We start from the raw sequence: 15,184 nt of genomic DNA on the forward strand, positions 1-15,184 counted from the left end.
TTGTAGAACACAGTTTCCCTAAAATTCAGCAGACTCTGTCCCTAACAGGATTGAGAAGAGATCGTAGATCAGGATTGAGTGCAGATTCACCCCACCCCCCACACAGCAATATCGATTGTAGTTTGTAGAAGACACTGACCCTATATAATTCAGCAGACTCTATCCCTAAAATGCCTACAACTCGCCCTGCCTAAACACTCCGACCTGTCCCTCAATTCTATCCGGACACAAATGGTTTTTTCCTGCCTATCTTTCCCTAATCAGCAGCCAGCACGTTGATGTGTGCTCTCTGTCCCTGAATCTAAGCAGCATAATGACGCCGCTGCGGCTGCCTCGAACTTATAAAGACTTGGTCACATGCTTCAGACGGCCAATCACAGCTACTGAGACATTTGCAGGCATGGCTGGGATGGCTTAAGGCACACCAGTTAAACGATTGTTGATTGGCTGTTGAAAGCCCGCCATGAAAAGAGCGCCAAAGCATGCAAAACCCGGAAATAAAACGACCGAACACGGATTTTTACCCGAACATACAGTAAAGTGTCCGTGTCCGTGTTCGGGTACAAAAAATCCAATTATTCGGTACGAACACGAATAATACAGTCCATGTTCGCTCAACACTATTCAAGAGTATTTATTTTATTATCAAAATCCAAAGGTAACAATTTAACGCATTTTAGGAGCTACAGCATTCCCTTTTCATCGGGACTTCAAATGCTGAAAAAAGTGGTGGGCCTGTATCGGTTTATGGAAGGTCAATTAAGACAGGAGTTGTCTGCTTCAATCCTTTCCTCTAAATATAAGCTTCAACAGATGGTTGTGTGAGAGGTTTTGGTGGACTGAACATATTCCTAAATGATTTACTGTGCATCTTCAAGGTTTTTTTGTACTGCTTGCAAGCCATAAAGACTCACGATGTATCTTTTTTTTTTAAATCCAGTAATCTTTCATTTAGAATCTCATACACTATTTTGCCCCTTCTGTCTCACCAGTAATATTATTCTTACATAAAAAAGTCTAGTAGAGTTATACGAGTCATTAATTTAATACTCACCTATATTTCCTTTGCAGCATTCGTCTCATAATTAATAGCTTTTTTTTCTTTAGAAGAAACAATACGTGTTAGGCTTTATTAAATTATCTTTCTGGAAAGACTCCTCTTAACAAGGCCCTTTCCCTGACCCGTTTTCCCTTAAAACTCACCTGCCTCTATAATTGGATATCCAGATGTTACAAATTAATCAATGTTCGAGCCTACTCGGATGTGGGAGCGCGTTGTGCCCTGCAAGGAAAGATAAAAAAAAAAAAACCTGTTATTAAAAAAGAAAAGAGGTCACAGAACAAAAGCTAAGTATTCTATTATTTAAGAAGAGAAACAAGAAGGATTGCCTTAGCTATGAATCTGAAAGCCGATATTCATTCTCCTTCATGAAGCAACTCTTTTGCATTTAGCCAATAAATAGTAATGCAAGTTCGAAACAGTTCTGTCACACAAGAAATATTAACGGCTTATAGCAAAGTCACTCGAGTCGCCAGCGTAATATCTAGCTTAAAATACCCTCATACTAGGATTTCAATCTCTCCTTATAATCATGGTGCGGTATTTATCGGATGGCTGTTGTGAGCAGTGCCTAGAACAGAATGGTTAGGCTACTCTTAAAGTCTTAAAGTGAAACCATGGTATGCCTATGCACAGCAGAGCACCAGGTTCACTTTAATGCCCAGCCCTCCCCTGCATATACTTACCTTCCCTTCCCTTCCCTTCAATCTCCTACTCCATTCTGCCACCTAGAATGAACAGAAATACTTAAAACGTCAGGGTATAGGAAACATGTGACTCACTCCCCCTTCCACCCATGATTGGTAATTAAATGGTCAATTACCAGGAACTAGCACATGGGGCAGAATAAGTGTGCTGAGCCCTGTATAAGCTCAAAATACAACATCTTGAAGCTCACCTAGGGCTTTTGGTGTTCAATTCCTCACTATTCCATTCATAGATATAAGCGCCATTGGGTGGGGACATTTTAACTGAAGTTAAAAATACAAAGCAAACTGGATGTTTCTTGTTTGTTTGTTTATTACTTGTTATAATGTAAAAAATCTGGCAATCCTGCCAGTGAATGGTCCATCTTCTCACAGGGTGACAACTCTCGTAACACCCACTAAGGAAAAGAGTTATTAAAATTATTTCTGCTGACAATCCTCCTACTTACTGCCCACAAAACTTCAAGAACTACAATTCCAAAGGGCCTACAGGGAGCTGTAGTCCAGTAGGTGCCCTTTTTCTGAAGGTAGTGACACAGGGTGCCATTTATCTGAAGGAAGTTACACAGGGTGCCCTTTATCTGAAGGTAGGGACACTGGGTGCCTTTTAGGATTCTTCCTCCAAGGGCCCAAAGAAGACAGAATACCCTGCAATGTTGTCACAATGACTAGGAAGACAATTTCTCTGATTCCGGACAAAAACCTGGAGAAATGTAAAAAATGTTTGCCTCATGCTGGACTTTATGTGAACCTGTTGGCCATACCATGCATGAACAAAAGCACAGGTTACCCTTACTGGCATATTTTCAAAAATGAGACCGAATCTAAACATATTTACCATTTTAGCTTGAGTGTACTGGCAATGCTAGGTGCAATGTTGCTTATGCCAACATATACAAGTGAGTGAGGACTGCAGCAAGGTAAAGTCCACACAAATATGACTGTCGACTTTTGAACTTGGTGAGACTGTAGAGGAATCATGGGCATATCTTGATTTTATTAGTGATTCACTACCTGAAAATTGATAACTTTAAAAGCTAATTGGGGGCAGCAGATGTAACAAAGCATTATAAATATTGCTGAAGCATCTCATTGAAGAATGGACAATGCAGTTGTGTAAATAAAACAAATAAAAGCCCCAACAGGGGTCACTTGATACATATAACAGCAATCTAATATCCAGGACTGTATCTGGTAAAAAAAAGGACTTTGTGAAATAGACACACAATGGGGGGATTACTAAAACAGACATGCACAATCTGGAGCAGGTCTACATAGAAATTAATCAGCTTCCAGGTTTTATTGTCAAAGCTTAAAGTGGTTGTAATATTAGAGGAGGATTACTGCCACCCCCTCTGTTCTACCAAGCTATAGTACAGAGTGTAAATGTTTGTAAAAAATTATGCTGCTAAATACCTTATCTCAAATCGGATCTGTTCGGCCACGTGACCTTCAGCCGCTCTCCTGCCCCGATCTAAGGGCTACAGTGGGAAGGGCTGAGATCTCGCGCTGATATCAGCTGGGGGGTCATGTGACCGCTGTGCTGTTCGCTCAGCCCCTCCCACTGTAGCCCTTAGATCAGGGGAGGAGAGTGAACGAACAGAAACGATCTAAAATAAGGTATTTAGAGGCATGATTTTATACAAACATTTACACTGTGTAGTACATCTTGGTAGAATAGAGGGCTGGCAGTAATCCTCCTCTGATTTTACTGCCAGCGTCTAACAGTAGCAGGAGGGGAGGGGTAGGGGAAGAGATCGCTCACACACAGGAGCTGACAGGCAGGGAGGGAGGGGGAGAGAGGAGAACAGCGGGATAACCATTGCGCATAAACAGACCACAGTATCATAGATCAGCAGCCATGATTACTATGGGCAGTGTACATAGGGGGACTCAGGGAGGATCAACCAGGTTTTTTACAGCATAGAAAGGGACAGATTAGACAGCACAATCACTATGCTGTTTTACCTGATTTAAAGGAACAGGATCCCTTTTTTTTCTAGGGCTACAACCTCTATAATGATTGGCTACCATGCACAGCTGCACCAAATTCTGAGTGCTCCAGTTTTAGAAACAACCCCCCCCCCCCCACACCTAGTCAGACCTTATTTGCATTTTTGCACATGTTGGCGAGGGTTAGCATGTGAGTTAGGCCAGCCTTACACAGTTCCAATCTTTTCCAACCATTACTGGGCAGGCTGAATGTGCTTGAAAGAGAATGAAAGAAATTAACGCAACCTAATATGCCATATAAAAAGGAAAAAGTCCCACAAACTGGTATGAATGGGCCCTAGAGCAGCCCCTACTCCCCAGCAGTAAAGGAGAGCCCACCCTAGTCCTCTACACCCAAAACAGAAACATTTTTGTGGAGCATTGCCCTCTAGCTGCACTCTCTTAAGGAAATGTTTTTTTTTTTTTTTTTCACCAATGGTGGTCTGTAGATTTACATGTACAAAACAGGAATGATGCCCTTTGTAGTGGTAATACATAGCTATAACATGTTGCCAGACTCACTGATACTAGTGTAGCCTTGATTTTCATGTGCAGCCTTTTGATTTCCAGCAATGACGTTGATCTTTGATGCACCGCTCTCTCTTTCTCTCTCTCTATGCCATGATTCTTTAATGTTTGTAATAATGTGGCATCTGGTGCAATGCTGAATTTTTAAACGTGTTGTAAAAACAGAGCCTGTCCACATATCTTTCTCTAAATTATACAACAAAATAAAATAAGAATCTCAGAGGTTACAGAGAAATGGATTCAAAGTTTAAGAACAAGAGGCCATCATGAAAGCTGGGGGTCATTTATATACTGCATTGCAAGGGTGATACGAGCAGCACAGAAGTATAGATGAGTTAACTATATTTTCATTGATCTCCCAACTCAGTATTTGATACTGACAAGCCACCTGGTTATAGGTTTCTTTTATAGTTACTTTTAGTTAAACAGTGCAATCAACGCCCTTGCTTTACAAAATGCTTCAGTGAAATTAAAGGATTAGCTACGTACAGAGTCTTTTGATTTCCTAAAAGTGTTTTGGCAGAGATCTGTTCATAAACTAAAGCCTGGTACACACTATTCGTTTTTTTTTTTTCATTTAACTCGGCGGGTTGAACGAAAAAAAAGCTGCCAGCTCCGGTTGGAGCCGCTATATTAACTATGTGAAGTTAGTATAGCAATCCCCCCCCGCTAAGCTATGGTGTTCTGACAGAGGGATGGCCCCCCCGCCAGAACACTCCGATCAGCGCTCTCTGCCATTGGCTGGGAGCGCTGATTGGGAGTCGCTCGGCTGCTGGTTTTGCAGCATGCACGTTTGACATAAGCTGGAATATGGCTGGCTTCTGACAGACAGACCGACCGACATCCACATAGGCCGAATGCCGTTCCGTTTTTTTAAAACCGGCAAATGCCTCTTGACATTTGGCTTGTGTGTACCTGTCTTAAGACTTTAAAAGAGCTGTAAAGCACAGTCACTGTAAAGCAGGGAGACCTAAAGCCCCCTCCTAAAAACTGGCAGTAGGTAGGTAGGAGTTTTTGGGCAAAAGTGATTTTATATATCTCGTCTGCCAAGAAAAATTCTTGCAAGTCTCCTATTATTTATTTTGTAATTGTACATAGCTACACTGCCCGTGGTGCGAATGCAGTGCAGTGTATACTCTCAGTATCTGTAAGATTCTGAGAGTTAAAGTGAAACTAAACCCTCCTATCCTTTTCCGCCAAGAAAGCTGCCATCTTGGCCTCTGTTTCATGTGCAACTGGCATGGTGCTGCACGTGATCATTTATGAATCCAACCAATTGATAGTTTGACAGTTTGATTGAAAGCATTAGCAAATGTGACAATTAGCAATCCCGGCATGCCTGAAAAGTAACTGTTTTTTTAAACCTTTAAATCGATGGGTTTATTTCTGCTTTAAAGTGGAGTTCCACCCAAAAGTGAAACTTCCACTGATTTTCTTCCTCACCCCCTCCGGTGCCACATTTAGCACCTTTCAGGGGGGAAGGGGGGAACAGGTACCTGTTTTTGACACCCTTCTCCACTTCCAGGAGACGGCACTGCCCCTCGGAAGTTCGGCCCCCCTCTTTCTTCCCCCTCTGCCGGAACACTATGCGCTTCGCACATGCGCAGTAGGGAACCAGCTGTGAAGCTGAAAGGCTTCACTGCCGGTTTCCCTTAAAGCGGAGTTCCACCCATTTTTAATAGGTTGGAATACATAGATCTATGTAATCCCCTTTAAAACGGCTTTTACCAATGGAAACTTTTTTTTTTTTTTGCTAGTAAATACCTTAATTTCGGCTTTATTCCTCCTCTCCTCACTTCCTGGTCCGATCGGCGATGACGTCATTCGGCGATCCGCAGGGTCTGCTGGGATGTATTCTATTCCAGAAATCTTGCAGTAGCTGTATCTGTACTGAGCCGTGCCTGCCCCGCCTCCGCCCCGCCTCCTCTCATTGAGTTGCATTGTATGAATGTATTAAGGCCATTCTCTGCCCCGCCTCCGCCCCGCCTCCTCTCATTGAGTTGTATTGCAATACAACTCAATGAGAGGAGGCGGGGCGGAGGCGGGGCAGAGAACAGCCTTAATACATTCATACAATGCAACTCAATGAGAGGAGGCGGGGCGGAGGCGGGGAGGAGGCGGGGCAGAGAACAGCCTTAATACATTCATACAATGCAACTCAATGAGAGGAGGCGGGGCGGAGGCGGGGCAGGCACGGCTCAGTACAGATACAGCTACTGCGAGATTTCTGGAATAGAATACATCCCAGCAGACACTGCGGATCGCCGAATGACGTCATCGCCGATCGGACCAGGAAGTGAGGAGAGGAGGAATAAAGCCGAAATTAAGGTATTTACTAGCAAAAAAAAAAAAAAAAAAAAAAGTTTCCATTGGTAAAAGCCATTTTAAAGGGGATTACATAGATCTAAAGTTCCAAAAATGGGTGGAACTCCACTTTAAAATGAATGGTGGTGGCAGCACCCGGCAGCCAATCCAAAAATTGAATCCTGGCAAGGACACCATCTACATGAAGTTTGTATTTTCTCCCTAAGCTTACATAGGTTTCCTAAGGGTACTCTGGTTTCCTCCCACATTCCAAACACATACTGGTAGACTGGTAGGATAACTGGCTCTCGAGATGAACTTCGGTCACACTTCTCTTTTAACCATTATTCCCATCCACTCCACTGGTAAATTATCCAAATGCAAATTATGTGATATTGGTGCCCACCTCATCCATCCTCCCAGTGCCAAGGAACCTCTGCATTTTTCAAGTAGCACTGATGACATAACAAACTTTTAGATATATGAATTTTCAGATAATATGCATAAACAATTAATAGAAAAACAAAGGGTTTTATAGATAGAGGGAGCTATTGAGGAAAATGTAATAGAATGCAGGAATTCAACCTTATTAAGTTTATTTACTTTGGGCTGTTCATGATCCTTTATGTTTCCACATAAATAAAATGTATAAAATGCAGTTTCCTGGTAGCACTTGGATGTCAAAAAGTAACTGGTCCTCTTTAGGCCTCATACACACTTGGGTTAACAAAAGGCTGTTTTTAGAGGCTTTTCTTTTTCTCTCCCCCCAAACTTCCCTTCATGTTTACCTGTGTCCATGCATATTATAGGTGTTTATCATTATTATTATACAGGATTTAAATAACGCCAACAGTTTACGCAGCGCTTTTCAACGTGAGGGTAGACAGTACAATTACAATACAATTTAATACATTAGGAATCAGAGAGCCCTGCTCGTTAGAGCTTACAGGAGTTCAGAAGAGTTCAGGAGAGGAGCTTATGAGCATAAAGACACCTGATGCTCCTAAACCTGGGTAAACATGCCTAAACATGCATTAACGCAAGACATTTTTAGCACTTGAGCATTTTTTCATTTCAATGCCAGAATAAAAAATAATATTCTGGCCAATATAATGAATAAAAGGCCAAGCTCTTGATGTGCCTAAACATGCTTAAAGAAACGCAGCTTAGGAGCATTTTTGCAGCTGCTTTTCTCCTACTAGGAGAAAAGAATTTGGAAGAGCCCCAGTGTGCATGAGGCCTCAATCTTGACTTGGTAAGGCTTGATATGGTATTTGGTCAAGAGAATACAGAGTTGGGTTAAATAGAATCTCATGAGAAAGTATTAGTCTCAGTTTCATTTCACTGAACATCTTTTATTAACTGATAGTCGGGCCTATGGGATGAGCTGTCATTGAAGCACTAAGCAAGAGAGAAGCCCACAAAAATCTAACATGATTTCTACAAGAATAATATTGATACAAATTAGCAAAGCTGAAACATACAGAGCTGTAATAACTCAAGGCTTACTTCACTTCACACATACGAACATAAATATTTTACGTCTTCACTCAATATGTCTAGTCTCTGTTGGAAACATAAAAAACTTATAGAATGGGCTATTATCAAAAGACATCAATTTAAAACCCAGTCATCATTTCTATTCTTCATCATTTTCTCTCCTGTGCCCAAAGTAGATGGAAACCCTAAACCAAAGACATTGAGTTTGCTAAAGCATTGTACATCATAAACAACCTTTTACGCATTGCAGTGCTTCTGATCTCCTGCAACCCCCGTGGAACCATTTCCTGTCCACATGCACTCCAGTGATGGCAGCATGGCATTTCTCAGGGTAAGTTTCCCAAAAGTGACAACATTAGACCATGCCTGTGTAATGTGTGTTGATGAGGCCACTTGTAGCCTCCATCAGAAGTCTATGTGACAATGATAATAGAAGAGTACAATTGGGGGACAGGGACAAAGCGTTGCACCTGAAGTGCCTGTACATGATCCTTTATTGGTGGATCACCAAGTATTATTTTAATAAAAGCTACAGATTTAAAAATATTGAAAATAACTTTTGAATTGACATTAATATGTTTACATTTATATGATATTTTAGTGGTTGGGTTTTTACCTGTTTTAACATTGCCATTCAAAAATACCTAATGAAGAAATTAGCACACATAAAAAAGAGTAACAAAATGGATAAAATACTTACCCTTTCTGGGAAAAATGTGTGTAAAATACTCGTGCGCTGCAGTGATGGTTATATTAACTGAAACTAACTAAATAAGTGTAAAAGTATATGAAGAACAGCTGCAACCATTCAGTAGTGATCTTACACTAGCAGTATAATTAGATAGACAAATAATGGTGCGCTAGTTCAACTTGTGAATGACTACCATAAACATAATTAACAAGATTGAATACTTCACCTTAATGGTGCTAAGAACCCAGCACTTGCTACTAAAAGGATAAATCAATTCCTCGCCATGGTGTTGTGAATGAATAGAATTACATAATGTATATATAAAGCTCAAAATCATGTAAAAAATAACACACAACAATTATATAGTGAGTGATTCAAAGACTACCATTGCCCCCTCTGGGAGCAATGCCTGCTCACCACAGCGGAAGACCCGCAAGTGTCAAATCACATCTTAAATATACAGATCTTGAATAATCCTGAGTGGAAACATCAGTTGTGTCTTGGATTCTATGTAATCCTCTTTGCGCACCCTGGGAACCCCTTCTTAAGATGTTGCTGTTTATTGTGAAACTTGTGCTTGCTTTTTTCTGCAAGGATGATCAATTCTGGGGGCAAATTTGAGATAAGCAGTGTACAGGAGGGCAGCAGGGCACAGAACACAGGGGTGTTTACCACTCCTGATGAAAAGCAGCAGATCCTGAAGATCACCAGAGGAGATAAAGATTCTGGATCCAAGTGATTAGCTGAAGGATTTCCTACAAGCACAAAGTGGGAGACATCACCTCTTAAAGGCCGACCACGACGAGGGAAGAACAGAGCCAAGAGAAGGCAGAAGATAATACTGAGGAGAGTCAGGATGACAGAACTGAGGTAACTGCTTTCTGGAGAATATGCTGCTAAAAGTTTCCTTCAGTCTTACTCAGATAAGCTGAGGTGTTTAGTCAAACAATATTGCCCGAAAGGATGGAGCAGCCAATTTGAAATTCTGGCCCTCCATACCTGTTATCTGCTGTTCCAGTTCTTCATAGAAACTTCTTTATTTATCCAAAATGAGCAATCAGTATGACCATGAAGGGGAAAAGGTGAAAATAATTCTAGGATGCATCATTAGAAGAGTCATCAGCAGGAGGGCAGAGGCCCTGGTTCCCCTATATAGATCTTTAGCTAGATCTTTAAGGAGACATTACAAATACTGTGTCCAGTTCTGGAGACCTCACTTACAAAAAGGGCAAAGAAGGGCAATAAAATGGTGAAAGGACATATCAGGAGAGACTTCAGGAACTTAATATGTACTGTCTGGAGGAAAGAAGGAGAAGGAAAGACATGATTGAAACCTTCAAATATATCAAGGGGCTGAATAGGGTTCAGAAGGGCAGTTTTTTCAATATGAAACCAAGATCAAGAACGTGGGAACATGGCCTCAAACTAGCAGGAGAACACTTCAAAACGGATCTTACAAAGTATTATTTTATCGAAAGAGTAGTTGATATGTGGAATAGAATTCCAGCAAAGGTAGTCAGTCAACAGTAAGTGGATTCAAACATGCTTGGGACAAATACAGATTTGTGCTCAAAAAACAAATACATAAATAAAAAAATGGGGCAGACTCGATGGACTGCTTGATCTTTTTCTGCCGTCACTCTTCAGGTGTTGGGTGCTCATCTGTGTCTGTTTGAACAAGCTCCAAGAGCGCTAGGTATAAAACCTGAAACTCAAAACTTCACTTCTCAAATAAAATAACCAGGTGAATACCATCCTAGAAACCATAATTTGGCAGCCCTTGGAGCAGATTCCAGGTGACAATGTTTTATCATCTGCTCCATTATCTATTATATATTATTTTACAGTGGTAGCCTTCGACTTTCTCTCAGTATGGGTTTCCTTCAAAAACAGGTTACGGAATTTTTATATTATAATCTTAAGATTACGACAAAGTTTTGTGGGGTCACACTTGCTCCTGAAAGATCAAGTTCACCTCTCTGTGCTTTTTATCAATACATTTTTTTCCTAAGTGACAATGTGACTTTTGCATCTCTGTGTCTATTTCTGTCATGACAAGAACAATCCTGTGTACCCCTCCCCTCCATGCCACAGCTCATGACAAATAATCATCTTCAGCTTCACATATTCATCCATTTATTTGCAACTCATAGTCCTCCTGTGTGACCTTGGATGTTAATATCAAACTGAAATTACCTCTAATCCTCTAATTCAAACTGCACAAAACTGTCGTCAGTCACAATGTATTAAATTCATTTGAGAATATGAACATATGCAAGACTTGGATTTGATATACTAAAAAATAAAATTGTTATTATAATAATTTAAAATGTCTGTACTGATCTGAAATGGCCACTAACAACACTGTGACTGCATGTGTATAAAAATGACTCACATATCGCAGAGAAACGGATATCTTGCCTATCCTTTGGACCCAGGTCCCTCTGTCCCTTTACCTTCTTTTAGGAACCAAGCTATAAAAATAAATTTACCAACCCATATTATTTTTAAAGTTTAATTGATTTTTAGACATTTGAAGCCAGTTTGCAAGTATTTTCCTTTCTCTTTTTGTCCTTTAAAAGCTGTCATCAGGAATACTTTCAGTTCATATTTCCTTATGTTTATTTTAAGCTGCTGGGAAGACCTAAGAAGAGCTCTGGGACCTGAGTGCATGCGTTTCTGTCAAAAAGGACATCCCATTCTCCAAGGCTGGCTCGCAACTGGCTGGTAGAGATCTGCTAGTGTGGGCTAAGCCAAAGGTATTTTATAGATGCTTTCTATTTAAAGTTTATCTCCAACTATGTTTTTCAGTAATTTTCAGATACTGAAGTGAATGCAAGTCCTGTATAGAATTCACCTTGCAATTCCTTATCCTGAATCAACCAGATATGATGAGATGTTTAGAATGGACCATCCATTAAAAGGAGATGTCCATTATCCTGCAATCTTTTTTTCTCTTTAGATTCACCTGATCATCCTGCAAATAACAAACTTCATGACCCTTCTTGGCTGCACTCACTTCTCCACTGTATCTATAGAAGAAGACCTGGCTGTCACACAAGCTAGACTTCATCCATGTCTGCCTTTGTTCATCTTCATTACATGGTGGCTGATGGAATAGTAGTTTACAAAAGAAAGATATGATTGTTTTTTGCTGTCTTTTCAGCTCAAAGAAAGTGACATGGACGTGGCATTTCTGGAAAATCAACAGATATTTTCTATACTTGAAGAAAATATTTTTAGCCCGAAAAAGAAAAGAAATGTGCCCCCACACCTAAGGACTGGCAAGCTGCAATACGTAACATTTTTGGTTTTAGGTTTAGATATGCTTTAAACAAAGTAGAACACAGGTCTCTCCTGAAGAAAAAAAAACTTTGCAAGAGGCAATACTTAACACTTTGCAGAGTTAAAAGCTTGAAGAACCATACACTATAGCAGAATCTCTTGATCAGGGTTTGGTGGAACCATAGGGTTCCTCCAGAGGTTGCTAGGGGTTCCTTGAGCAATGAGCAGTTTCTGCCTCTTGGATAAGTAACCACTGACACTAATAATCCTTTTAACTATCTTTAAGAGGGTATTCTTCTCAGTGACCACAAATGTAAGTGACCATCATACTAATGTACCGTAAGATGTAGATATAATTTGCAGGGTTCCCTGAGACCAGAAACTTATTTCAAGGATTTCTCCTTGTAGAAAATGTTGAGAAAGTCTGCTCTACAGAGTTGGTCCCTGGTATAGTGTTTAACCACTTGCCAACTACCCTATAGCAAAAAGATGGCTACAGTGAGGTCGTCCAGCTCTGGGAGGGCATCTATTTCCATCCTCCCAGAACCCCGTCCCCCGCGCACTCTCGGGGCGCACAACAGACATCCCTTGGACACAGTTGATCACAGATCAAGGTACAGAGACAGTCACAGAGGCCCTTTACCATGTGATCAGCTGTGTCCAATCACAGCTCATCACATGTAAACAAATTCTGATTATTGGCATTTCCTTTCCTTTGCTCTGTCACTGTGTGAGGAAAGGAAACTCGATAAGCGGCTCTCCTCTGACATGGGATATTTACACTGATAAGCAGGGCACTGATAATCAGTGCCCTGATTATCTGTGCAGCCCCATTTGTGCCAATCAGTTTCCATCAGTGCCCATTAGTGCCGCCTATCAGTGCAGCCTCATCAGTGCATCCTCATCAGTGTCCATCAGTGCTGCCTCACCAGTGCCACTTTATCAATGCAGCCTCATCAGTGCCCATCAAAGCCGCCTATCAGTGCCCATCAGTGCAACCTCATCAACGCACATCAGAAATGAAGAAAAAGGTTTGTTTTGTTTTGTTTTTTGGATTTTTGGTCTTTTCTCACTTGTTTAGCAAAAAAAAAAAATCTGTCTCAAAAAATGTATAAAAATTTTGTATGGGTAAAGTGTTGAATGATCGCACTGGCCTGCTCTGGAAGGGAGTGAAAGTGCCAAGTAGGCAAGTGGTTATTCTGTTCCTTCTTTAAAGGTTATAGCTAAATAGACACTAAATGTTGTTACAAAAGCAGATCCAATTCTCTTATGGTTACATGCACATGCCTGTATAAAAATATAGCAACTTGTAGGCAGCATCTTGCCAGCAGAAGCTGACAGCGAGATCCTGCATCAAAAGTACTCAATATGCTGTACACATGCAATATTTAAGCAACATTTACATGCATACAGAATTACAGTGTAAGTAGACTTTGTTTTAGAAGCCACCTAGCATGATCCTCTGTTGCTAGGAAGCATGTGGCTTTAATAGAATGAATTTGTGCATGTAAACATGATCACAATGTTTATATGTGTGCAGCATAAAATAAGATTTTTTCCACAGGACATCTGGTGCAAATTTTTCTTTTTTTTTTCTTTTGAATGGATCTGAATGCAGCACAAGTTGCATGGGTCCATAGAAAACTATACAGCTCCATTCAGAACCATAAAAAAACCCTAAATGGATAAAAACGCTGGTTTTTTCGCACCCGTGTGCATAAGCCCTAAATCTTCTGAGGAAGCCAACACTGTTCTGAGAAATGCGTAGAGCTGAAAATAAGCCTTCCTAGATATCTCCACGTGAAAATGTTATCATAGTGGAGTAAACCTTAAAATAGGGAAAGTAAAGAGGATTAAAAAAAATTGCTGTTGTAAAATATATATCACCGTACCCATTTAAGCTCTAATACTTTAATATGTACATGTAATTTAATGGATTGAATAGTTTTAATGGATTGAATTTAATACTTTTAAATTGCTGTAGATATAGAAGTACCTATAAAGATCCTGCAAGTATATCCTTCATTTTTTTTTTTTCTTAAAAATGCAAAGTTCTTTAGAGAGATCCAGCCTGATTTTCTACCTACATAACAAAGGAGCGTTGTCGGGTGTATAACAGTAGTAACAAGCCTTGTCTCATTATGTGTGATATATTCCATATCATTGTGTTCAAAGTATTTCATAAAGATTACTGCAAAGCTTCACCCTCAATGTATAGATCATCAAGTGTTATAAAGAACAGGCCTTTCCCCCCAGGACTCTGTACTAAGCCCGTACAGCCTCCACGAAGCACACAATAGAATAATTGCAGGAATGGAGGTGGCAGGAGATCAGCCACTCCACACAATGGAATCCCTGCCAAATGTCTGGGAGTTTCGTCTACTATATCATCAATCTGTCCGCCAGGGGAGTCCCGCTCCGAATTCTTGCTCTGTGTAATCATAGAGCTCAGGTGCGGGCTGCTGTTATGTTTAGCTCTTCAGAGAAATGGCGGCGTCCCTAGGTCCCATGACTGCTGTTAACCAATCATGGAAGAGAACATAGTTATGTCACTCATTCTAATCTAGAACATGTCAGCGGGAATTGCATGACAAAGAGTTCTGTATAACAAAGATTAGAATTTCATGTTTTAACGCCCTCTTAGTCACCACCACTGTCTTATTTTTCCTTCTGGCATATTACACATGACATAATATTTCAGTCTTAGGGATCCATTGCATTACAACCGGTTACTGTAATATGCTAGAATTGGCTGACGTGGTGAAGGAAACATAAGATGACTTAAGCATACTGGCTGGGTTTGGTTCAAAACTCATGTAAAATCTGCAAACGTCTTCATTATCTGATTTGTTTAGATAGATTTGAACCCTAACTAGATGACATTTACTTGCTAAAGCACTGTAGGGTTGATTCGCTAAAACTGGAAGTGGCAAAATCTGGTGCAGCTCTGCATAGAAACCAATCAGCATCCATTTATGATTTTTTTTTTTGACAAAGCTAAATTGAACAAGCTGAAATTAAAAGCTGATACTATGCACAGCTGCACCAGATTTTTCACCCCCCCCCCGTTTTAGTAAATCTGTGCACTCACTCCAGCGAAGGCTGCACATCATTGCT

At 40.5% G+C, this 15,184-nt stretch overlaps 1 protein-coding gene across 2 annotated transcripts in view; it reads right to left on the reverse strand.

Annotated features, from left to right (window-relative positions):
* Positions 1-15,184, reverse strand: part of TSPAN9 (tetraspanin 9) — a 989,451-nt gene that overhangs the window by 716,314 nt on the left and 257,953 nt on the right. For both annotated transcript variants that reach the window (XM_082255249.1, XM_082255248.1), the window contains exon 3: positions 1,204-1,282. The gene's annotated coding sequence lies outside the window, so the exon portion shown is untranslated. The remainder of the gene's footprint in view (positions 1-1,203; positions 1,283-15,184) is intronic.

Source organism: Pelophylax lessonae (genome assembly GCF_965119305.1).
Source record: "Pelophylax lessonae genome assembly, chromosome: 4".
NCBI classification, from domain to species: domain Eukaryota; kingdom Metazoa; phylum Chordata; class Amphibia; order Anura; family Ranidae; genus Pelophylax; species Pelophylax lessonae.